The sequence below is a fragment of the Diabrotica virgifera genome, chromosome 10 (assembly GCF_917563875.1).
Source record: "Diabrotica virgifera virgifera chromosome 10, PGI_DIABVI_V3a".
Taxonomy (NCBI): domain Eukaryota; kingdom Metazoa; phylum Arthropoda; class Insecta; order Coleoptera; family Chrysomelidae; genus Diabrotica; species Diabrotica virgifera.
Genome location: NC_065452.1, coordinates 13,726,725 through 13,751,507, shown reverse-complemented (window position 1 = coordinate 13,751,507; position 24,783 = coordinate 13,726,725). Strand labels below are relative to the sequence as shown.

At 31.8% G+C, this 24,783-nt stretch overlaps 1 protein-coding gene across 1 annotated transcript in view; it reads right to left on the bottom strand.

The window, feature by feature from the left end:
• The window catches only part of LOC114333921 (tyrosine-protein phosphatase non-receptor type 13-like), a 162,704-nt gene that overhangs the window by 91,357 nt on the left and 46,564 nt on the right, over positions 1-24,783 (bottom strand). The window lies entirely within an intron of this gene.

The window sequence follows — 24,783 nt, the reverse complement described above, 5'->3', positions numbered from 1 at the left end:
ATTCATTTTTTTTTGGAATCCTGAGAAAACTAATAAGTATTTTTGAAAAATTTAAACACAGAATAAAAGACTACATTATTACCGAGGGCTGAAAGTCCCTTAGAATAAACAAAAAGTTTCTTTTGAATGGTATATTTGAAATTAAAAATCATACTAAATTTTCTCTTTTTCACCCCTGTGACTTATTAAAATGATCATTATAGAAGTTCTCAGGGACTTCATACCCTCGATAATACTGTAATATTTTATTCTGCGTTTAAATTTTTCAAAAATACTAATTATTTTTCTCAGGATTCGAAAAAAATGAATACGATAATAGACACACGAAAACTTCCTTCCAGTACGGACTACACTTAGAAACGAAATGAAATTATTCGGCACTTCGACAGAGGTAACAGCATTGTTTAACAAAGAACGATAAGGAAAAGCCGTTACATTTCAAATGATCAAGCAAAACATTTATTGTTTCAACAACTTCGTTTATTGTTTCCATGAACGCTTTGATTGTAGTTATTAAACGCAGTAGTAGATTGATTAATGCATTCGTTGTCACAACAATCAGTACATCTATGGAATAATCAAATATTACTCTATATTAACAACATTTGTACATTGTTTTAATGGAATCTGCACGTTGTCATGATAAACCAAGGTAATTACTTATCATCTACGAAATCAAGAAAGTGCTTTGCTGCCATAATTACCATTATTTATTAAATATACGAAACTAACTTTTTGTCTGAATAAATTGAGTGTTATTGATTAACGTACACTAGTTATTTTCACAATTATTATTCAATCATTGTGACAATAACCAAATATATTGATCAATGTCTAAAAGTTCGTTGAAACAAAAAGTTAAATTGCTGTTAAAACGAAATACTATTCAATAATCACTGTTAATCAATATTACGAACTAAATTTTTTTGAGTGTAGTCGCGCGATTTTTTATTCGTAATGAACACATTGTTTCAAATAAAAGTCAATCCATTTGTGACTAAATAATCATAGCGATTAAGAAAACACATCCACAAGATCCACAATTATTATTTTCATCAAACCTATCCCAGCAAAAAATTACGTATGTCTTGTTTTAACCTGAATTTATATCATTAGTTTTTAACTTAATTTTGATTAACATTGTAAAACATAAAAAATCATCCAAAAACCTCTAACACAGAGTTTTAATCAAAAATCACAAAAATTAACAAAATTATAAATAATAATAATAAATAAAATCAAAGAAGATGCTGTATATGTCCACCACCAACATCTCTACATAACGTAACTCTTCTCATTGAGTCTATAATATTGTTTAGTACCTACCCACAGAGTACTATTTAATTTCTCAATATGATTGATTCTCTATTCTTTGTCTAAGATATTTATGCTGAAAACAATATTAATTCGTACTCGATTTTATTCGTAAGTGTATCTTTTCTTTTAATTTTTGGAGAAAACCTCATTCTTTTATTTATTATTTTTTATATCATTTAATTATACAAGAATATATTGATTTATAGCATGTATCAATATCATTTTTTTTGCCATCCCTGTTGGGACGTGATTTGGGAATTCCCCGCATGTAAAAGTCCTTACATGTTCGCTAAATTACTTTCGACTCGGCTAAATTGGTTTAGACTAGGCCGTACTAGTTTATCTTGAAGTGTGAATCTTTATTATATCAGGAAAAACCAGTTTGGCCTGAAGTGTGTGTATTTATATCAGGATAAACTAGTTTGGCCTAGGACAAACTAGTTTGGCCTACGCGCGATAGGACAAACTAGTTTGGCCTAGGCAATACTAGTTTATCCTAACGTGCCTAGGCCAAACTAGTTTGTCCTGAAATCGGGTTTGGCGGGTAACATATATAGTGAATCCATTTTTCCAGAATCATTACTATCTTAAAGTGAAGAAATAATAATTAACGGAAGAACTATTAACAACATAACACTGATAGTCCAGAGAAATAAGGTTTTGTTGCGACACTTGACCAGCCAGGTATCAAATGGGTTGTTTGGGTACTATATACCTAATACATTATAAATACAAAAATGCCCGACACAGTTCGGACGAGAATTTTAGTTATTAACACATAAGGGTAAAAAATGGCAATTTTTTCGTTTAAATCGCTACAGGTAAAAATGGGGTAATTAAACACGAATACCTAGGAACCTGGATTTCAGAGAAAAATGATCAAACATAAGGACCAAGATAGAAATAGCAAGAAATGCGTTTGTAAAAATGAAAACAATTCTCATGGTTGATAAATTTAAGGAACTGGTTTAAATGCAGTTCTATAGAGCTCTTTAGAGCAGCGGTAGAAAGAGTAAAGATGGTGATGATGATATCCAACCTCCGATTGAGAGACATCACTTAAAGCAGAAGATTCCACTAGAAAAATATACCTCTATATTCCAGGCAGATATTTATGCAATCTTGAATTTTGCGAGAGATATTAACATGAAAATCTATTAAACTTAAGCGGACAAGCATAATATTACGCAGATTGTCATGTGACTATCAGGAGCCCTAAGGTATACTTTCAGCTAGTGTCACTTAGCCAGAGAGAGCCACTGAGTATCACTTAGGCAGAAGAAGTGCCTACTACTAACCCTAGAAGGACCAGGGAGGGTTAAAAAGTATCCACAACATTGCATTACATCCGATTTTCTAAATACCTTTTTTCCTAAAAATCTCAAATAATTAGTTGTTGTCGGCGTATTACTGCCCTATTAGATGTCATAATTAGCATTTCTATAATGTAATTCATTTCCTCATACTTTTATAAAAACTTGACAGTTGACTGTAAATAATCCCCTTGAATACCTTCAACACCATCCCAAAATGAAAAGGAACGATTCTTCATGTGTCAAATTAGCAAAATCTAAAAGAAAAAAGGCCAATAAGTGAGCAAAAACAACCATAGTTTATTCAAAATGCAAGTATGTATGCGGTAAGCACGGCAAGAGGTCAGAAATGTTTCTGTATCCTACGATGATGCCAATTCCACTGAAGCCGAAGACTCCGGGTAAATTATAAATTCGTATCTTTTAATTGTTCCATTAACGTCTAGGAATAATATAAAAGTGTTATTTTTCAATTAGTTTAAATAAAGAAGCACGTTTTTGATTAATTTATGTGTGGGCATTTATTGACCCTCCTTGGTCCTTGCTGTTTCTACTAAAAGCTTGGTCCTGCGAGGGTTAATAAGTATTTTCGATTCCGTCAGACCATACCAGGCTATATACTCTAGTAGCAGGTTTCTGCTACTAGAGTAGCAGAGATAGTAGCAAAAAAGAGTTTTGATGTTCTTGAACAAACGCTAAGTTACTGCCTTCTTTGAGTCTTTGATTTTTTTTGTCTTATGATTTTACCCCAACATTCTTAAAGATTTCTGACAATTCTGGCTCATCTACTCGTATTCTAATAACTTCATTTATCTGTGGCTTATACACGATGATGACATTGTTGTACCAAAATAATTATATTAACATTTTTTAACATAACGGATTGGGACAAATAAGCTACAAAAATAAATAAAAGTGTTATTCATCTTTCGCCGTGGTATCGTGGTAAACAATACAAAATTAACAACTTGGATATGTATCTCGAAAACAAATCCCCAGATTGGGAAAACCGCATGTTGTATACCAGTGACACAAAACCGCAACCAACAAACTCTTTATTTGGATGTTATTTTTAATGTTTATTTTTATTAATTTCCAGACTTTAATTTTTAAATTATTACTATTACATATCTAGATCTAACACAACAACAGTTTTGTCGTTAAAGTCTATTTGAAATTTACAAAGGACTTAACCCGGGATCGGTCGCGCTGTTAAAAAAATGTAACATTTTATCCTTTTCCGTGATAGGTACTTAACGTATGAAAAATTTCGCAACATAGCTTTCCACTCGTAAGTGCCTCGAGGAAGAAAGTAGTAATGCACATGTCCAAGGGTACTGGACAGCATAATTAAATATCAGTAGAATTTACTTTTGTTCAGTGGCGGCTCGTGATTTTTACAATAGGGGAGGCTATACCTAACTGTAAAATATCTAGACAAAGGACATCGCACACATCTTATGGAAAATATAATGTCACTCAAATTCAATAAAATTTATACGAATAGATTCCAAATCTTATCATTGCGCCAACTCCATATTTTCAATAATAAGAGCAGAAATTGATATAAATAAATCTGAAATCAAATGGATACGTACATAAGTTAGAGAGAGAAAAAATATTTTATAATACCCAAATTGTCGGTAATCCATGAACCAGCGGATTAGTTTCACTAATCCGCTTAGGCCCAGCGGGGTTTAAGCTCTTTTGAATAGCACCCAGAGCAATAGTGATTGTAACTGACACTTTTACTGACTAAAAAATTTGATTTCGATAAACTTTAATTGCAATTTGCGCCGTAATTAATCATAATTAAGAGTTGGCGCAATGATAAGATTTGACCGTTAATTTAAAACGAATCTATTCGTATAAATTTTATTGAATTTGAGTGACATTATATTTTCCATAAGATGTGTGCGATGTCCTTTGCACTAGCAAAAAAATGCGCCCAAAATGTAATTTAAGGCTCCATTTTTTGACCATTTTTATTTACATTTCATAATATCATCCTAATTCATAATTTCATGATATCATATCGTTTTAAAAATAGTTAGTCTAATTGTAAAAGTTTAATACCAAAGTTTGTGTCGTTTATTTGTTAACAATTCCATCTATTTGTAAATAGATATCTATGCATATCAAAATAAATACAGATTTGAAGTTTTGCAGTCCATACATAATGAAGCTTCAAATTTTTTAAGATACTCAACTGAATTTTTTTAATTCTAAACGCGGCCTACTGCGAATTCAAAAACACGATAAATTACCGATATTTTGCTTTGAGTTAGAGATATCGGAAAAAGTTATTTGAGCAAGTTGTTCCAAATATTATTATAACCCGACATACCAAATTTCATAACAAAATTCGCACGTTTAGATTTTTCAGTATTTTTAGTCAGGACCCTAAAATTCGTTGTCACGAGACGCACGCAACCACGCAACGGAGCCGAGAAGCTACTCTGCCTCCCTTGGTATATCTCCGGGCAGCGTGTGATGGCGCCGTAGATGCCACTGTTAGGAGACCGGGTCTCCTTAAACGCCTGCTGCGCTGCACGGAGCATTAGCAACGGAGACTGCTGGGCTTCTCGGCTCCGTCCATGCATCTCGGGATAACCCAGGGTCCTGCGTACAATAATATTTAATAAAACTGAGACGCGATCATGCGTTCTAATGCTAATGCTCCGTACGTATGGATAATTAGTGATAATATGGAATTTACACGTTGTATAATAGTGAGAGTGCTTATTGTTTTCGCGATTCATGATAAACAAAACAGTGTAGAGTGTGTAAAAAATTTATGGGGAGGTTGAGCCTCCCTTGCCTCTTCTGACGAGCCGCCACTGCTTTTGTTAGATAAAATCTAACAACGTCACTGATAACGTAGGTCACAATTTTCAAGTATAATTTTCTAGTATTGTATCTAAAAGTCTTTTTGTACCAGTGGCGGCTCGTGAGTTTTACAATAGGGGAGGCTCTAACTATAAAACTCTAGACAAATTTGCACTAGCAAAAAAATGCACCAAAAATGTAATTTAAGGCTCCATTTGTTTTTGACCATTTTTATTTACATTTCACATTACGGGGCTCTCCCTCTTACCGCATGCTTGCATTGATAACTGAGATGTAGAATTAGACCAGGGCGCATCTGTAAAAATATTAGTATATTTGGACGTTGAGAGGTGACTTAAATTTTTTTGCAGAAATTGCTTGAAAATAACTCAAATAATAATATTTGAGTTATCCTCCCTCTCAAAAAGGTCCGGAACATTGTTTAAATAATCAAAATGTCAAAAAATTAAGGAAAAATTCGAGTTTTTTCTTGGTTTTTTGATTATAACTTTAAAAGTATTCATTTCCGAGAAAAGTTGTACTGACATAAAAGTTGCGTAATTAAATTTTCTACAATATAGAATTGGTTAAAAATTTTAAAAATAGTCACCCTTGTTGCAAAATAGCAAAAATTGCGAAAAAAACCATCCAAAAACAAGTATTCGCATTTTCCGTTTTTCAACCATTTATGCTACACTTAGGACCTTCATATTTCACCCAGAAAAACTTTATAATACAGTAACACAATACTGTAAATTTAATTAAGATGGGTTTAATAGATTTTGCAAAATAAACTTTGCAATCCAGATTTCGCAAGAAAAATTAATTTTTTCAAAATGTTACAGGACTAAAAATAAAGCAGATAGCAAGTTGAATTTTTTTTTGCTTATAGAAATGTACTGTACCTTTCATTTGCAATTTGCAAAACTAAAATCGATTAATTACCACGGCGTCAGGATTTTTTTTAAATAAACTTTAATTAACTTTAATTAAATCTACGCGCAGGACAGCGGACAGTTTGCTCTGATTGGGCATTCCAATGACCTTTGATAATGATTGATACATTTTAATTTTTATTACATTTCTATATAAATAAATAAATTTGTTTATGGCAAAATAAAAACACATACTCTATCCTTTGAAATAACACTTTTTTTAGCACAAACTTTCTTTGTTCGTATATTTTAACTTAGAGAATAAAAGTTTATTATTTTTAAACATATGCAATTGTTTAAACAATATTTCACAAACAATAATAAAATTAGTTTGATTATTGTGAAATTAAAATATTAAAATACAACAAAATATAGAGTAAGAAAATAATATATTAGATAAAGATTGGAAGAAATTTTGGTGGAAATCAACTTGTGTGAATCGTACACCGCTGTCCTGCGCGTAGCACCAAAAATTAATGTTTATTTAAAAAATTTCCTGACGCCGTGGTAATTAATCGATTTTAATTTTGCAAATTGCAAAGGAAAGGTACAGTACACTTCTACAAGCAAAAAAAAAATTCAACTTGCTATCTGCTTAATTTTTAGTCCTGCAACATTTTAAAAAAATAATTTTTTTTTGCGAAAGCTGGATTGCAAAATTTATTTTGCAAAATCTGTTACACCGATCTTAATAAAATTTACATTGTTATTTTGCTATATCATAAAGTTTTTTTGGGTAAAATATGAAGGTCCTAAGTGTAGCATAAATGGTTGAAAAACGTAAAATGCGAATACTTGTTTTTGGGTGACTATTTTTTAAATTTTCAACCAATTCTATATTGTAGGAAATTTAATTACGCAACTTCTAGTTAGTACAACTTTTCTCAGAAATGCATAGTTTTAAAGTTATAATCAAAAAACAAATAAAAAAATCGAATTTTTCCGTCATATTTTGACATTTTGATTATTTAAACAATGTTCCGGACCATTTTGAGTGGGAGGATAACTTAAATAATATTATTTGAGTTATTTTCAAGCAATTTCTGCAAACAAATTTGAGTCACCTCTCAACGTCCATCTCAAAACAGATCCGCCCTGGACTAAATAGCTTTTGTAATTAATAATAAAAATCTTGTTAGAATTATTGATACTAAAAGGCGCATAGGTAAATTGAGTCCCGTATACGTGAATTAAGAAGGGTCAAAATATTTAGATGGTCGAATTGAGTCCCGGGCATCGTAATCCTTCTAATTACCTTTTAATAGCTTTTTCATTTGTAAGTATTTTATTGGTTCTGCATTTATGGTAATCAAATACAAAAAGTAATATGTACACCACAAAATATTTATTAGAGTGCGATGTATCTGTACATATACGATACGGTGTTAAGTTGATTGTCAAAATGAGTTATGTGATAATTGTTCTTAGTGAAAAAGGAAAACAACAATTGATTGTGTTGAATGGCTTGGCTTCAAATATCGTTTTCACAAATCTTTAAAAAATGACGGCAAGCGTTGGATTTGTTGTGCGCAGACCAAAAAAAAATGTAAAGCATTTTTAAAATCCAAGGGGACAACTTAGTGACGGAAATTATGAATGACCACAATCGTAGTGAATTAAACGAATTTTCAAATGTTAAGTAACTTCTTGAAGCGAAAGACCGTAAAAGATATCAGTGAACGACCTATAAAAATGGGTGATATGAAAATTTTGCATGAGGAATTACGAAATGGCGATATTAGTAAGTTGACTACCAAAGATGTGGAATTGGTCCGAAAAATATGTATAACGCCCGAAGATCTCTTCTGTTTAAATTGCCAAAAAGTATGGAAGAAGCTCATGAACATTAAAACATTTCCAGTGAAAACCAACAAAAACGAGGATTTTCTAATGGTAAACGACATAAAAAATAAAATTATTATGTTTTCCTGCAACAACAATTTACAATTTTTAGCAGGTTTGGACACCATTTATATACTTAGATGGAACTTTTGAATATTACATTACACATTTATTTGAAAACAAAAACATACATGTACATAATATACCGGCATTTAAATACCTTACTTAGCATGTTGATTGTATGTTATATTGTTTACTGTAAATATTTTAGGTATACATTTTTGTAATAAAATTATATGTTATAAAATAAATTATTGTTTTCTCATTCCTAGAGATCATTACGTACACCGACTAAGCCCCAGGTAGACACGGGACTCAATTTACTCATCTTCGGGACTCAACTCGGCTATTGGAAAGAAGGATTATAAATTCTGGGACTCAACTAGGTTACTCCGACTAAAAGAACTTTATAAAAACAGGATTAAATCTAAAATTAACGAAATTTTTCGAATTTTGAGTTATATTTACCCCACAACGATAGAAGTTACTTGTAATTGCCACGATTAATGGAATCATCACTTTCATCGTGTCCGCGAAAAGCTTATTCTTGCGAAGCCCAATATATTTTTATATCGATAAGCCTTTTTAAATTCATCCTATTCTCCAAAACCTGATTATTGTAAGTAATTATGGCCTCTTTTTAAGCTGTATCTAAAACAGTTACTATATTTTGTTTAGCAAAAAGTTTTAATTTACACGACGAAAATATGTGATCTTTAGATTTGGAATGTCTTTCAGTTGAACGAGGTAAATTTTTTAGATCTGAATATCCTATTTTAGACCACGTTGTGTATTCGGTTTGTGTTGAAAATAAGATACAAGGATAGCAAAAAACTTTCTCTCTCTTAGTAGACCCGGTTAACCAGTCCCATTTATTATACCAATTAATATTAAATGCACGATTTTGACGATTACCTGAGGATTTAATAATAGTTAAATTTGGCTGTGGTCTTTCTAAGGTTTTAATAATATAACCTTTAATGTATATACTTAAAGTATTAAAATTATTCCTGAGCAGCCAGCCAATTATATCTTCAGATATTTTGATTTCGTTTAACTTATCAATTTTATATAAACAAACAACGGTACATAAATTGTAAAAATAACCTTACCAAGCCAATAACAACACAAATAAAAATATATGAATTACAAAAATTCAACAAACACTAATTAAAAAAAATAAAATGATAAAATCACACCAATAAATACCGTGACTATTAACTTCCTTATAGAATATAAGTAAAAACACAAGGGAGTCTAATTCTGGTTTAGCCTCCCTTGCCTTATATTGCTGGGTAGTATGACGTGAAGCGATATAATATTACGTTTCTCTATCGAATATTATTATACGCATAGGAAACTATATTGCTGGTTTCGAGAAGTTTGTCGTAACTTATAACACAACGGAGTCGAGTCTGCTTTCTGCTTCCCTTGGTAGGGATATGAGGAGCTGCTCACAGCGTATAGGTGAGTATATAGATGCGTTAGTTACAAGTGTGCAATAATTTACACTTTGTATTAATACGAGCGCTTGTTGTTTCTCGTGATTCAAAATAAACAAAACAGTGACATTTTATCAATAATTATAGAAATATTATGCCCCAGAGATGACATAAAATGTGTAAAAAATTTATGGGGAGGCGTTGCCTCCTCTGACGAGCCGCCACTGTTTTGTACTCAGATATGTATACATATACATATCTAAACGATCTCTATGTTAACCATAAATTAACAGATGTAGGCACTTTGCGCAACAATTAGTCCGACGCATTAGCGGAGTTACATACTGTGGTTATATTTTTGTGTATGTTCCGTTTATTTGTATCTATCTTTTATTTTGCTTTCGTTTGTTCCGTTTTCGTGTATCCCTCATGTTAGAAATATATATATTTTTAACATAACAAGTAAATAAAAATACTATAAAATAAAAATTTGTTTTAAATACGTTTTATTAGATAAAATGGGACATAATAGTGGGATTGAAAAAACCGCGACTGTTCCCGGGTTAAACAGCGTTGATACCTGCCCATATCATTGTTTCAACTGTATATACAGGGAAGCTGGAAGAGAGCGAAACAGAGGCAGTATAAAGAACTACGACTACATTTTTGAAAACCCCAGGGACAATTCAATTTTTGATTAAAAGAGGACTCATTTTTCCGGTATTTTTGAATATTTTAATTTCACCCCTAAGTCAGAGTAAGAATCACATTAACATTTTTTAATGGCCACGGGAGTCATATAAGCTGTTTTAAAGCCCTTTCAATCCCCTGTACATTAGTGTTTAAATTTTTAAATTCGGTACAAAATTTTATTTTATTTATTTAAAAATACTTTTAAATTTCTAAATGTATTTGCCTGCTTAAAGATCGTTCAACCACCTTTATACCACATACATTATATTTTTTTTTCAGTACTTTTGGAAAAATCAAGTAAAACTGTAAAGATATTAAGTATCGAGTTCAGAACTCCAAAAATATAAAGAAAATCTAAAAATATGCAAAAACACGTCAAAGGGCCTATGCGGGTAGCATCTAAACATTCCGTATATGTATTTGGAACCTAGGAGTTTTCTATTGGTTCGTTTAGCACGCGGTCATATTTTAACTAATAGGCGGCGAGGTTCCAAACGCATATACGGAATGTTATTCGGTGCCAAATTCATATACGGAATGTTAAATATTCGTACACCTAAAAAGATAAGATTTATTAGAGTCTGTTAAAAGGAGATTGATTTTAAAATACTTGTTACTGTATTATTAAATAAAAATAAAACAATTATAGTATTTCGAATGTTATTTGGTGCGAAATTCTTATACGGTATGTTAAATATTTGTAGAACAAAAAGACGATTTTTATTAAAGCCAGTTGAAATGAGACTAGTTTTTAATAGTATATTATGCAACGAGCATTTAATGATGGTCATTATGAAGCGAGTATAAGGGATACTCGCCGCTAGGCGGCTCGTTTTGTATAGAGTACGAGCTTCATAATGATAATTAAATGCAAGTTGTATACACGACTTTTCTATGATCATTCATAAAAAAAAATATATTCAAATTTATTAATTTTGTAACGCAAACAAATTAAGTAGTTTGTCAGTCTGACAGATTGTTTACATATTGAGAACTGTCAAAGCGTATGTATTTCACTCGCCATTGGTTACTGCGCGTGTGCCACCTTTATCGCGAATGTCATATCGCGATTCTATTGGTTAAAAATCTGTATCTTAATGAAAATCTGTATCATAATGAAGTTTATTATGATACAGGTAGTGACATCGTAATTGATATATTATAGTATGAGAATGGAAAAATTATTGTTAACGTATTATTAAAGATCCACAAGGAAAAAGGTTTTCCTATAGTTGGCTGAAGACAAGAAGGAATTCAAGAAATCGAATTCCCTCTTGTCTTCTTCGCTTCAGCATCCATCTGGCTTGCAAATTTTAGAAGCCATGGAGGTGTTACCAAGGAAATGGACCAATAAGTTTTAAATTTTTTTTTAATTTAAAAATCTTTTAGTAATATTTTAATATTTTTAAATATTATTAATATTGCTATTAGGATTGAAAACTACTTCATCTTTCAATTGCCAGATGACGCTAGTCACCTAGTCCATTCACGTCAGTTGCGGTGTGGGGGATAAACTCTCGGTCACAGCATAATAAACGAAACCAGCAAGGACACTCCCTGATGCCGCCTTTGAAGTTGAAAAGTACAGGGTCGCCATTTTTCGCGTAGTACATCTCAGTGGTGATGTGATGTGTTGGTTCATCAGTGTTGCCGATGTCATTTAATGAAATTATATTAAGCCACTGCTAAAATGGTCAGATTTTGCCAAAAATTATGTTAAAATTTTTTATCTCGGTAGCTTCTAAGGCTAATAAAAATACATTAAGAAAAAAGTTATTTTATTCAACTTGTTAATTCAAAAATACTTGTAATAAAATTATATGTAATATATTATACTATAATAAAACTACATCTAGAATGCTTTCAAATAATATTTCCTCATTTGCATTAACATTTTTTGTCTGTTTGAAAGGAGTAACATTCTTTAACTCCTTCACTTTTGCTATCACTAATTTAATATTTGCTTGCTCACCGGTCGCATTTAAACGTCGACAGACAACGATATCTAAGAAAACGTGATTTTTTTTACTTCTGCATTGCTGCAGTATCAGTTATTGCACTAACTTTATTACCCGTACGAGATTCTTTTTGAATAATTTCTGGAATTTCTGCAAAAGATTAACAATACAATCGCCATTCATCGTCAATATTTTGTGTTATGTCCCAATTATTAACATAATTCCCACAAGCATACGTATAAAATTATGTTAAAAAATATGAATGTCATAAAAGTTAAGTAAATCTGATAATTATGTACAAATCGGCAACACTGTCGATTCTCTACACTGTCTGGTACTACGCACAAAATGGCCGACGATCTGCGCAGTAATAGTGCGCGAACTTTTTCCGCCTACTCACTAGTGTGTCACTGCTGTTGCGTTTTCTATGCTGTGTCTCGGTGTTGGTCACTTTGTCACTTAGCTTAGAGTATGGAGTAGCAGGCCTACGTTCTCTCCGAAGAGACTCCAACAAGAGTCGAAAATCGTCGATTCAGAGTGCTGGACTACGCTCCGTATTCTAAGTGAAAAATAAGATTGTTTTGCCTTCGCATTGCAACTGAATAAAAATGGAATTTTTATTTTATTTTTGTAATTTTTTAATTTTAATTTTTATTATTTTTATATTGTCGTAATTAAAATAAAAAAATTAGTGTTTATTCTCACATGTTAAGGCATAATGGCATTTAGAGTTGCACAATTAATACGTTAGGCCTTTTAAACTTACATAATTTTGAAGAGCGTTTCTTATTTCAGTAGCATTTTATAAAGTCTTGTCCTTCACACTTGGAATTTTTTGTACTAATTTCTCTTAGAGACAGCTTAACGTCTGGAACATCTTCGAGATTAAGAAAATTCTCTTTGCATTCTCTTATTTGATTTCTTGAAAAAGTGCGTTTATTGTTCCGTATTTCGTACCAACTCTATATAAACCGTCAATTGTTTTATCTTGTATGATACCCAAAATATTTCGAGCATCTCCTTTGATAAAGCCGTTTGATAGACCCATTCGGTCAACTATGAAATAAGTAACCAACTGAATATGTTAAAAGACTTAGGGCCGGTATTTCCAACCGCACTTAAGCCAAAGCTTACTTTAAGCCTTAGCTTAAGCTTAGATGACTGTATTTCCACTTCAATTTGAGGCTTAAGCCTAGGCTTAAACCAAATAAGTTTAAGCCCGCGCGGGAGTTAGTTTAAGCCTTTGCTTAAAATGTGTTTTCTGTTTTTGAGGTTATTTCTATAGATTATTAATTATAGAGTTATTTTGAAAACCAACTTTTGCGTAATAACGTTATTATTATTGGGTTATAAACCATTTTAAAATAAAATTCTTACTCCATTTAGAAGGTGGAGGCACATGAAAATTATTTATTTCTACAATGCCTGGTATATTTATTTTACAAAAGTATACTTACATTCCAATTTGACATTTTAAAGAATACATATATCCAATAAACAAAATTACAAATACGGTTCTTCTATTGCTTATGCAAAATAACAATAAACATATAACCACAGAAAATATAGAAAATTTTTCTAACAACACATGTGTACACAAAATTAAGTGAATTAAAAACGTTGATTAAAAATGAATGAGACAGATATAGATGACAAGATAAAATTAAATGTCAACAGTAGTGGTTTTTACCTCAGAACAGTTAGTTCTGGCATTTTAAAGTATTCAGAGGTACCAAACCAATTAACTTTACAGTTGAGGACCAGTTTAGTTAAAGAAATGATGGAAATACGGCAACCAGCTTAAGCTTCTCCTTAACTTTTGACACAGGCTTAGCTATGCAAAAGCTTAAGTAGCTGTTGAAATACCGGCCCTAAGTCTTCAATGAAAATGGTTATTCATTTTTGATAAATATGTTAATTTTAAAATGTTTTTTTTAATAAATCAAATAAATTGAATTGCATTAAAACCTTAAAAATTACTGTATAAAGAATTGGTAGGGCTTTAAAATGATATGTTATTTGACCCTCATTGTCATTAAAAATGTTAAGGTGATTCTTACCCTGGCTTAGGTGTGAAAGTAAAATGATTGAAAATACCGGAAAAATGTGTTACCCTTTAATCAAAAATTGACCTGACGCTGAGTTTTTTAAAAATAAAATCAATGGGAAAATCCCAATAGTTGGCTGTATAGTGATGTGAGTTGTAAAATTACATAACTTACGTTACATAAATTACACGTAACTTACGGTAATATTACATGATACCCGTAACTTAATGTAATTTATGTAATTTTTGGAATTTACGTAATTTATGAAATTTAACGTAACTTATGATAAATTTACATAAATTACCGTAATTTATGTAATTACTGGTAAAATTACATATATTATGGCAACTTATGCGCGCGCAATTGTCGTAAGTGCGGTGCGCCGGTGCCGGCGCGCGCGAACCAGTGGGTGCTATTACGCTCGTCGCTCGTTAGTCGTTCCTTAGTCTGAGTCAGGCAGGTTATGTTTACATTTCTGTTATTGTATGTGTAATGTGTATGTATAAGTTAGTTTTCGACTGTTCTTTCTCTATTCATTCACGCAGCGTTGGTTACTTTACATTTATTTATAAGGAAGCACAGAAACTATAAGGTAAGAAATATATTATTTCTACAAACAGCAAAACACGTGCCGGTGATGTCCATAGCAACCTTAGATTGGGAAACACAGGGGCGGGCCTATCGCATATCGACTGTACGTTAAATCTAACGCGCGTCATTTTATATGTGGCTACAGTACTTAATTCTGAATTCGGTTTACCAAGTTTTATTCGATTTTTTAGATTAGTTTACTGTACAATAACTATAAGAATGATAGGAGCAACGGGGTACTTGTGCATGTAGCATGTGTAATTGAATTACACTGACATAACTTACTAAATAAAAAATTTTGATAACGTTGAGGGCAAAATAATGTAGTTGTCCGATCCAGTATTCTGCTTATTCGAATTTCATTAAATTGTTACACAGATTCAATTTTAATCTTTCTTCTATTTAAGGATGCCTAACAATTTTTTATGCCCTCGTGCCCATCAAATACTTTGAAAAATAATGTTTTTTCCCTTCTTAATGTTTAAGTCTACCTGAATATTTTTTTTAGGTCATAAAACATGGTGAAACGTAAGACAGATATCTGGCTTTATTTTGAAGTGTTACCTGCGGGTTCTTCTAATCAAAAGACCATAAATGTGAGGTGTAAATTTTGCAAGAGTGTACATGCAAAAAATGCTACAAGAATGAAATCTCATCTTCAACAATGCACTTATGTGCCGCATATGATAAAACTTAAATTCAATATTTTAACTCCAAAGTCAAAGGGGAATCACTCTAAATTTCCATTTGAAACATCCATGAAAAAGATCACATCGGCAAAATTGGATAACGATAACACTGATGCTGCTTGTACATCATCAACGGTTTCCACAGCATCAACATCTGCTTCTGATAACATTCATGTGGAAACACCTGTTTGCACAAAAATCAACAGAATACAATCATTTTGTGATCGAATGACACACGAACAAAATAACGAATTGAATATTTTGCTTGCTAGAGCTATTTACACCAGTTCAGCACCACATTCAATTACCGAGAATGAAGATTGGAAATTGTTTTTTAAAAAAATTAGACCTTCATACACCTTACCATCGAGATATATGTTATCAAATCGTCTCCTGACCGAAGAGTACGAGCGAGTTGAAGTTCAAGTTAATGATAAAATTAAGCAAGCTGACAATTTATCATTGCAATGCGATGGTTGGTCCAACTTGCGAAATGAAAGTGTAATTAATTTCATTGTTACAACACCCGAACCGTTATTTGTCAAATCAGTACTAACAAAAGCAGAGAAGCATACCGCAGAATATATAACAAAATTAATGGTTGAAGTTCTGGAGGAGTATGGACCTAAAAAATTTTTCGCTATTGTGACTGATAACGCAAAGAATATGAGGAAGGCTGTGAGACAATGTGAAGAGATGTATCCCCATCTTGTATCATACGGCTGTTTAGCGCACACATTACATTTATTGTGCAGCGATATTTTGAAATTATCTTCAATAGAGACACATTTGTCACATATTATACATATCGTTAAAACTATTAACCAGTGTCAAGTACTGAGAGCTCAATTCACAGAAATAAGAAATGAGATGAAGTGTGGAGTGTCTCTTAGCCTACCTGTAAAAACAAGATGGGGTTCACATGTAAAATGTCTTCAAGATCTGACTAAATGCAAGTCCGTCCTACAACGTCTAGCAATATCTCCAGATAAAACAATTCAAGATAGAATACGCAGCGCAAAAGCAAATTTACTTGATGAAGGATTCTGGATAAATTCTAGCGCTCTTGTTGAATTGCTTAAGCCAATTACTGAAGCAATAACACGTCTTGAAGGAGATTCTTCGTCAATTCATTTGGTTTGTGAAACTTTCGCGAAAATCGGTAGTAACATATCTACTCATTTAGAATGCGTGAAACTAACGGATTGCGAAAAAACAGAAGCGATGGATAAATTTATATCAAGGAAGGAATACGCCCTTCAACCGATCCATTTTGCCGCAGACTTACTAAACCCTCGGTCTGTTGGTGCAAATTTATCATCAGCCGAAAGGATTGAAGCGATGAAATACATTACTACTATGTCAACCACGACCACGATAGAGATTGGTGATGAAGGAGTGTCAAAGATTACTGAGGATTTAGGAAACTATTTAGCTAAAACAGACTTTTTTGGCGAAACATTTTTATGGAACATACTCGATAATGTCTCTTTGGTTACATGGTGGAAAGGATTTTGTGGACATTCATGCCTCTCCAAAGTTGCAGTCAGGATATTGACAATGCCGTGCACTTCTGCGGCAACAGAGAGAAGCTTTAGCTCCCAGAGCAGCATTCATACGAAGAGAAGAAATCGCCTAACAACTCAAAGGGCAGCAAATTTAAATTATATACAATATAATTCAAAATTGCTGAAACGTTCACGACAACATCACATACAAAGTCAATATCCTATAGAAGAGACTGTACAGAACAACGTTTCGATAGAAGGTAGAAACTTACAGAAGGAGATAGAAGTAATTGAAAACCATATTTCCGAAGAGGAAGAATTAGACGAGGTAATTTTAAATTTAGGCATTTTTTAGATATGTGATATGTGCATGTGATATATGCAGTTTGCTTCTTTTCCGATTTTCCAATGCATTCCACCGTTTTCGAATAAAAAATTATAAATCTTATGTTTTCAGACAATATCATCATGGCATTCAAATACAACAGGAAATGGAAATTCCGACGATGATTTTAATTTTGCTGACTTTGCAATGACCGATGATGAAATTGATCAAAGAATGGAAACTAGGGAACAGAGACCAGCACGCATTTTGAGACAAAGCAAAGTGAACATTTTAGAAAACGTCTTAATGAAATCGGTAAATTAGTGTAAACACATACATATTTATTGTTTATATTCCAAAATTATCAATTTCAGGGTAAAGGCACAGAACAACCCCAAAAAAAAACGGAAGTCGAGAAGGATACTTCAGATGCCGAAAACAAGGTAGTTAGATCTGTATATATTATATTATAAACCCATTATTTTTACTCTCTATGTTTACACTTTCCTATTTAATTTCAGGATGCAGTTCTGGATTTGCCGGAGATAAAAAAAATTACACAAGGCTCATTGGAAGAGCAAACAATTGAAACTTCGACGTTTTATAACAAGAAGGTCTCCAGTTGTCTGCGAAAAAGGAAGTTGTGATTTATAAAAGCCGCTTAAAACAAAACTAAAGAACCTATGTTTTCATTTCTTTATTATTTGTATGTATTTCTTATCCACTTTTCTTTATTTCATAAGTATGTAGTTACTTTGTGTTTATTATATTCAATATGAATGCAAACAATTGATTTTTTAATACAATGAACATAAATTACATAAGTTACATAAATTACATCTGGTTTGTAATTTTTGGGTAATTTTACACGTGTAACTTACAATTTCTGAAATTACACGTAATTTCACATCGCTATACCATAGTTTAAAAAACTCATACAGAAGTAAAAACTTCAAATTGTATACTGGTATAAAATCGTTTAATAAAAACTATCTAAAATGGCATCCAAATGAATTGCAAAACGTTTTCATTCTAATTCAAAGCATCTTCAGTGCATTCTGCTGAGTAGTTGGAACTAGCATGCTATTTAAAGTGGTAACCCCATAATATATGTTGTTCTGAAGCTATTTTCTTGTGGCATTTTTGCAATTAACTATTTTTGATGGGAAATAAGCCACAATTTTGCTAAAAAAATGATTTTATTAACGTTTCGACGCCCAAATCGGGTGTCGTTGTCAAAATATAAAAAATATGAATGAATTAAACAAAAATGTTGTTGCTTAGTAACAAAAATTCTACTAATAATAATTTATTTAATCTGACTCATTTTTATCGGCAATTCAGACATATATTATACATTTTAAAGTAGAAGACTTTAAAATGGTATTGCCAATATTTATGAGTTGCGTTACTGGGACGACTTTTCTGAAATATAATTCATTCGATTACATGAAATCAACCCAAACTCAAGAATATCCGTCACAAAAAATCATGGCATGTGATCTGTCTTTAAAAAGACAACCGCATGCAATGGTGACCGTAAAATTCTCGCGCTAGAGATTCCATAGTAAATCACAAGGGAAAACCAGGAAAAAACCTCGTGATACTATCCCGACATCGTAAGTAATAAGTCTCACTTTAGTTTACTCTCAAAACTAATACCAAATTCTGACCTTAATATGTACATATGTTATTTTAAATTATAAATAATATTAATAATACATAGATATATAAACAATACTTATATATAAAATATGTACTAACTCGATATGTTATTGACTTACTAATCCTGGTATTTTCTTTCTATTGACTTCCTCTTTTAGTATGGGTAACCACATCCTACTGCATTCTACCGAGGAATTTGCGACACAATTGGTTTCATTTAGCATAATTAAAGCAGTTTCTTAGATTTTTCTCTTTTTACTATCTGTTTCTTTCAGGACTATACTTGAATCTTTCCACTGAACTCTATGTTCATTATCCCATGCGTGTTGAAATATTTGAGATCTATCAAATTCTCTATTTTTAATATAAGACTGATGTTCACTTATTCTAACGTCTAATGGTCTTGATGTTTCACCTAAATAAAATGGTTCTCATTCACAGGGTATTTTATAAATACAATTCTTTGTTTTTCTTGTTCACTGTTAGGTTTAGTTTTAGATAGAATAGATCTCAATGTGTTTGTTGTTTTGAATGTTGTTGAAATGTTGAATTTATTTCCTATTCTTTTAAGTTTCTCGGATAGTCCTTTTATATATATGGTATTGATATTTTCCTCGTATTATTTCTTGTGAATGCTAAAGGATCCCGTTCTAAGTTGTTCTGTTCCATTCGATCCAATCTTGACAATTCCTTATTTATAAACGATAAAGGATAATCATTTTTTAATAAAACAGATGTTAACAATTGTTTTTCTTCCAAGAATAAATTTTCGTTAGAACAAGTAATTTTGGCTCTATCAAATATAAGGATTTAATGATTCCCTTTTTAACGTTGATGTTGTGACATCAATAATTTTTTTTATGTTTATTAATTGTTTAAATAAAAAAACTATTTTAATGGAGAATGCTTAAATTCTCTTGTTTTTTACAATGTAAAAACTTGAACCTGTTACGGATTGTAGCTAATGATATGAACTATACATAATTTCACTTTTTACATTAATTGTTTACGTTATGCTTCATCAATAAACAATAAAATTTCAAATTTTGAACGCTCATATATTTGTTTATATAAAAATCGGCGCTTATTCGTGTCAAATTTCAATACGATACGAAATAAAACTTCGACCAAAACTCAAATTCAAAAAGTTCGTGTTTTTATCGTAGTGTTAGAAAAACCACCGGTAAAGAAGTTTTGTGCTACAATTAACATTAGAATTCGTTTTGGCGCATTAATTAAACGCTTTTCTTTAGCTCAATCGTTTGGGTTAAATCTTTAGACGTTAATTTGACTGCCTTTTCTTCAATGCAAATGACTGAAAATTTGCAAATATATGCATTCGCGGGGAGAATACACGAATAGTCTATAAAAAAATTTTTGGTTTATTAATAATTGTTTAAATAAAAAAACGACTTTAACGGAAAATGCTTAAATTCTCTTGTTTTTTACAATGAAGAAACTTGAAACTTTTACAGATTGTAGCCAATTATATGAACTATACATAATTTAGCTTTTTGCGTGTATTTTTTACGTTATGCTTCATAAATAAACAATAAAGTTTCAAATTTTTTGCCGATTCCGACTACTTTTCATGTTTGTACATCATATTTATGTTTTATACATATTTTAATAAATATGACGATATTACGATATATTTTAATTTTTGAAACGTAAGACTAAAAAGTAACAACTAAAAAAATATGAAAAAAAAATTTAAAAAACACTTCTTTAGTTACGAGTGACTAAAATTAAAAATATTAAAAAAAATCAACTAAAAAGCAAAAAATAAAAAAATTGAAAAAATCTAACACATGTAAAACGGGTTTACTTTGCACTGAGCAGGGTAACTTTGCACCGAACGTGTAAAAGTATATTTTGTGTAAATCTACGCTCAATTTTCTTTAGATATTTGTACTACCTTTAGAACACATAGGCAACATCGCAATACATCAGTAAGACGCGCGCAATTGTCCCTGCGGTCGTCAGTTATTCATCAGCAACGATTCAAATATCAACCTTAAAAATTTATTATTTTCTGGCTTTGCAAAATCATACAGTACAGACAGTCACAGCGGTCAAAAATTGGTAAGTACACATCTAATGATATATACCATAACCGATTGCGATTTTTAGTTGTTAAAATAACGGTTTTAAACCACGATAGCACTAACAAAAAAAAAACATTGTTGACATGCGCACTTAGACGTGAAATTGGGTATACTTTGCACCGCCAACTTGCAAGTGGTGCAAAGTATCCCCAGGAATAAAAGTTAAATATAAAAATTGTTTCAGGAAATGCCCAGACATTATAAAAGGAAACTGGGATCTCGCAAATATGTAGACTACACAGAAGAAGATCTGAAGGCATGTTTGTCAGCCATAAAAGATGGCATGAGCACAAGAGTTGCAGCTGAAACCTTTAAAATCCCAAGGAGAACTATATTTTATAAATTAAAAGGAGTACACGCTGTAAAACCAGGATACCCAACAATATTCTCGTACGAAGAGGAAAGGTGCTTTGTACAATGTATTCAGAGCCTTAGTGATGCTGGTTTTCCTGTTACTGGGATGGAATTGCGGAAAATAATAAAGAGCTATTTAAATCGTCAAGGAAAAAATATTACTCGCTTTAAGGATAATACTCCAGGTATCGATTGGGTCAAATCATTTTTAAGTCGTCATAAGGACCTTACTGCAAGGATAGCCTCAAACATTAAACGAAGCAGAGCAGCGCTCAATGCAGACCAAATGACTGAATACATTGAAAATTTAAGACAAACCATAACTGGTGTGGAGCCACATGCTATTTTTAATTATGATGAGACTAACTTAACAGATGATCCCGGAAAAAAAAAGGTATTAACTAAACGTGGGGTTAAATATCCTGAACGAATTTGTAACTCTTCAAAAAGTAGCATTTCTCTTATGATGTGTGGAAATGCAGCTGGTGAGCTACTACCTCTTTATGTGGTGTACAAATCCAAGCATTTGTGGGACACCTGGACTGAAAATGGCCCCCCTGGTACACGTTATGCAAATACTGCCTCTGGTTGGTTCGAATCACAGACATTTGCAAATTGGTTATTCTATTGCCCAGGCTTAAAAAAATTCAAGGAAAGAAGGTCGTTTTAGGAGACAATTTGTCTTCTCATATTAATGTTGAAGTCCTGGATTTGTGTCGAAAACACGACATTCATTTTATATGTTTGCCTCCGAATAGCACCCCCGTTACACAACCGTTAGATGTTGCATTCTTTGCTCCAATGAAAAAGGCCTGGAGGGAAATTTTATCTCAATATAAGGAAACTCGTGTAGGCAGTAGATCAAATGTACTTGAGAAACAGCATTTTCCAACGCTTTTACGGTCATTAATCGAAAAAATACAAAAAAAATGGCGATCAGATATTAAAGTCCGGATTTAAGAAATGTGGTATCGTTCCTTGTGATGTAGCACCGCTCTTGGAGCGGTTAAAAACAACTAAGCGATCTAATGTGATAACTGATAGTGATTCAACAAATAATAAATCAAGTTCGTCGGATATCGAAAACACTTTCATTCAGTATTTAGAAGATAAAAGAAAGGAAGCCACAAAGTTTAAGACACGTGGGAAGAAAAAGAAAATAACTGTTCCGGCAGGACAAAGTATTGCCCATTCTGAAATTACTTTAAAAGATCTAACTGAAGCATCTACTTCCACACCTCATAAAGCTGTTGAACCAGAAATCGTAGATGATTCAGAGGAGGACAATGTTTTGGACGACCACTTTCCACTAGGCAGGGATTCATCAGACGATGAAATAAATGAGGTGCAAGAGATGGAAGAAGAAAGCGAATTTAATGAAAAACTCGCCTCTGGTTCTCTTGGAAGGAATATTGCTGAAAAAGTTAAAAACTCTGAATAAGATGTTGTTAAAAAAAATATTGGTGAGTACGTTTTATTTTTCTATGAAGATCATGTTTACCCCGGCGTAATAACAGCAATAGAAAATGATGGAGCGATGATCGATGCCATGGCAAAATCGTTAAAGTCTTGGAAATGGCCAGAAAGGCGCGACGAAATATGGTATCCGTGGGACAATGTGATTGGTGCCATAAAACCTCCCAAAAAAATTTCTAGACGAGGATTGTACATTGTTCCAGAATGCGACAAATTGTGGTGGGATTAGTTTCAAACTTTGTATTTTCACTATTGTCGTTATAATAAAGGTTATTCATTTAAAATGTAGCAATATTTTTTCCTTTTATGTTTCTTTTATAAATATAGGTAGGTTTAAATTCAAAAAATTGGCCAATAAACATTTTTTTGCATTTAACTGGTGCAAAGTTTAAAACCCTGTATGATTACTATGCACCAGCAAGCATCTTGTAGCCAAATATTATTAAAATATCGAATGGTGCAAAGTATGACTCTTCTAGGGTATACTTTGCACCACTAATAAAACTAGGTTTTTCTTTTAATTATGCAATATACCTAAAAAATAGCTAAAATAAAAGCTATATTACGACCTTTTCAATAGATGTATATAATAAAAAGTTCAGATCTTCTTTCAAGTAACTTTATATCCACTCTAAGAAAAAAAATAATAATAAATGGTGCAAAGTAACCCCGCTTTACGGTTCGTTAAAGAAAAGCGTGGTGCGAAAACCGTTTATTCGATGAAGACGCGCCACGCTTTTCTTTGACGAATGTGTTAGATTTTTTCAATTTTTTTTATTTTTTGCTTTTTAGTTGATTTTTTTATAATTTTTTTTTTTTAATGTAAGTTGTACATTGCAAATGTTTCACTCCAATGCATTAAATCATTTTTTACATATGGTTTATCTGGTTTTGAGATTTATTTAGTATTAATTAGAATTGAAGCAAAATTATGTTTAACTATTCAGAAGAAGTTATATAATAAAAATCAATAAAAAGATGAACTATTCCAATATACCAAACTTTTGGACATATGTGTAGTATCTTTTGAGTGAAAAATGTAGTTTTCGACTAATTTAAATACTTGTTTCATTTTGTCCTTTGTGATAATATATAAACATCCAGAATGACAGATGTTGTGGTTTGTAATCTATGGCCATAAACATTTTTAAAACAACTCACATGCTTCCTTCATATTCCTTTTTTTCTGTCCAAACTGTATAATGTGAAAATTGAGCCTTTCTGAAACAGCTCATTCAAATAAACATTTTATTAGTTTTTTAATGACATTTTTAACACTGGTAGCGTTTTATTAGAGGCACCTGTGTATGCACAGGTTTATTAATACTTCCATTGTTTCACACGCTGCATTTCTATGACCGCCAATAATTAATTTGTAACGCTTTAATACAAGTTCATGATAAAAATTGATTGCTCAACTGTTTATACGTGTAGCAAATAGTGTTTGTTACAATAATTACGACGTCTTATTCTTGATCTTGATCAATAAATTATGCAAAATAGCAAATTGATGTTTATTAAAAAGACATAACGACCTATATATGGTCTGCAAAGAAAATTAAGTGATATAAAAAATTTATTAAAAGTATAAAATTAATTATAAGTATATTTTCTATCGTAATGAAGTAAG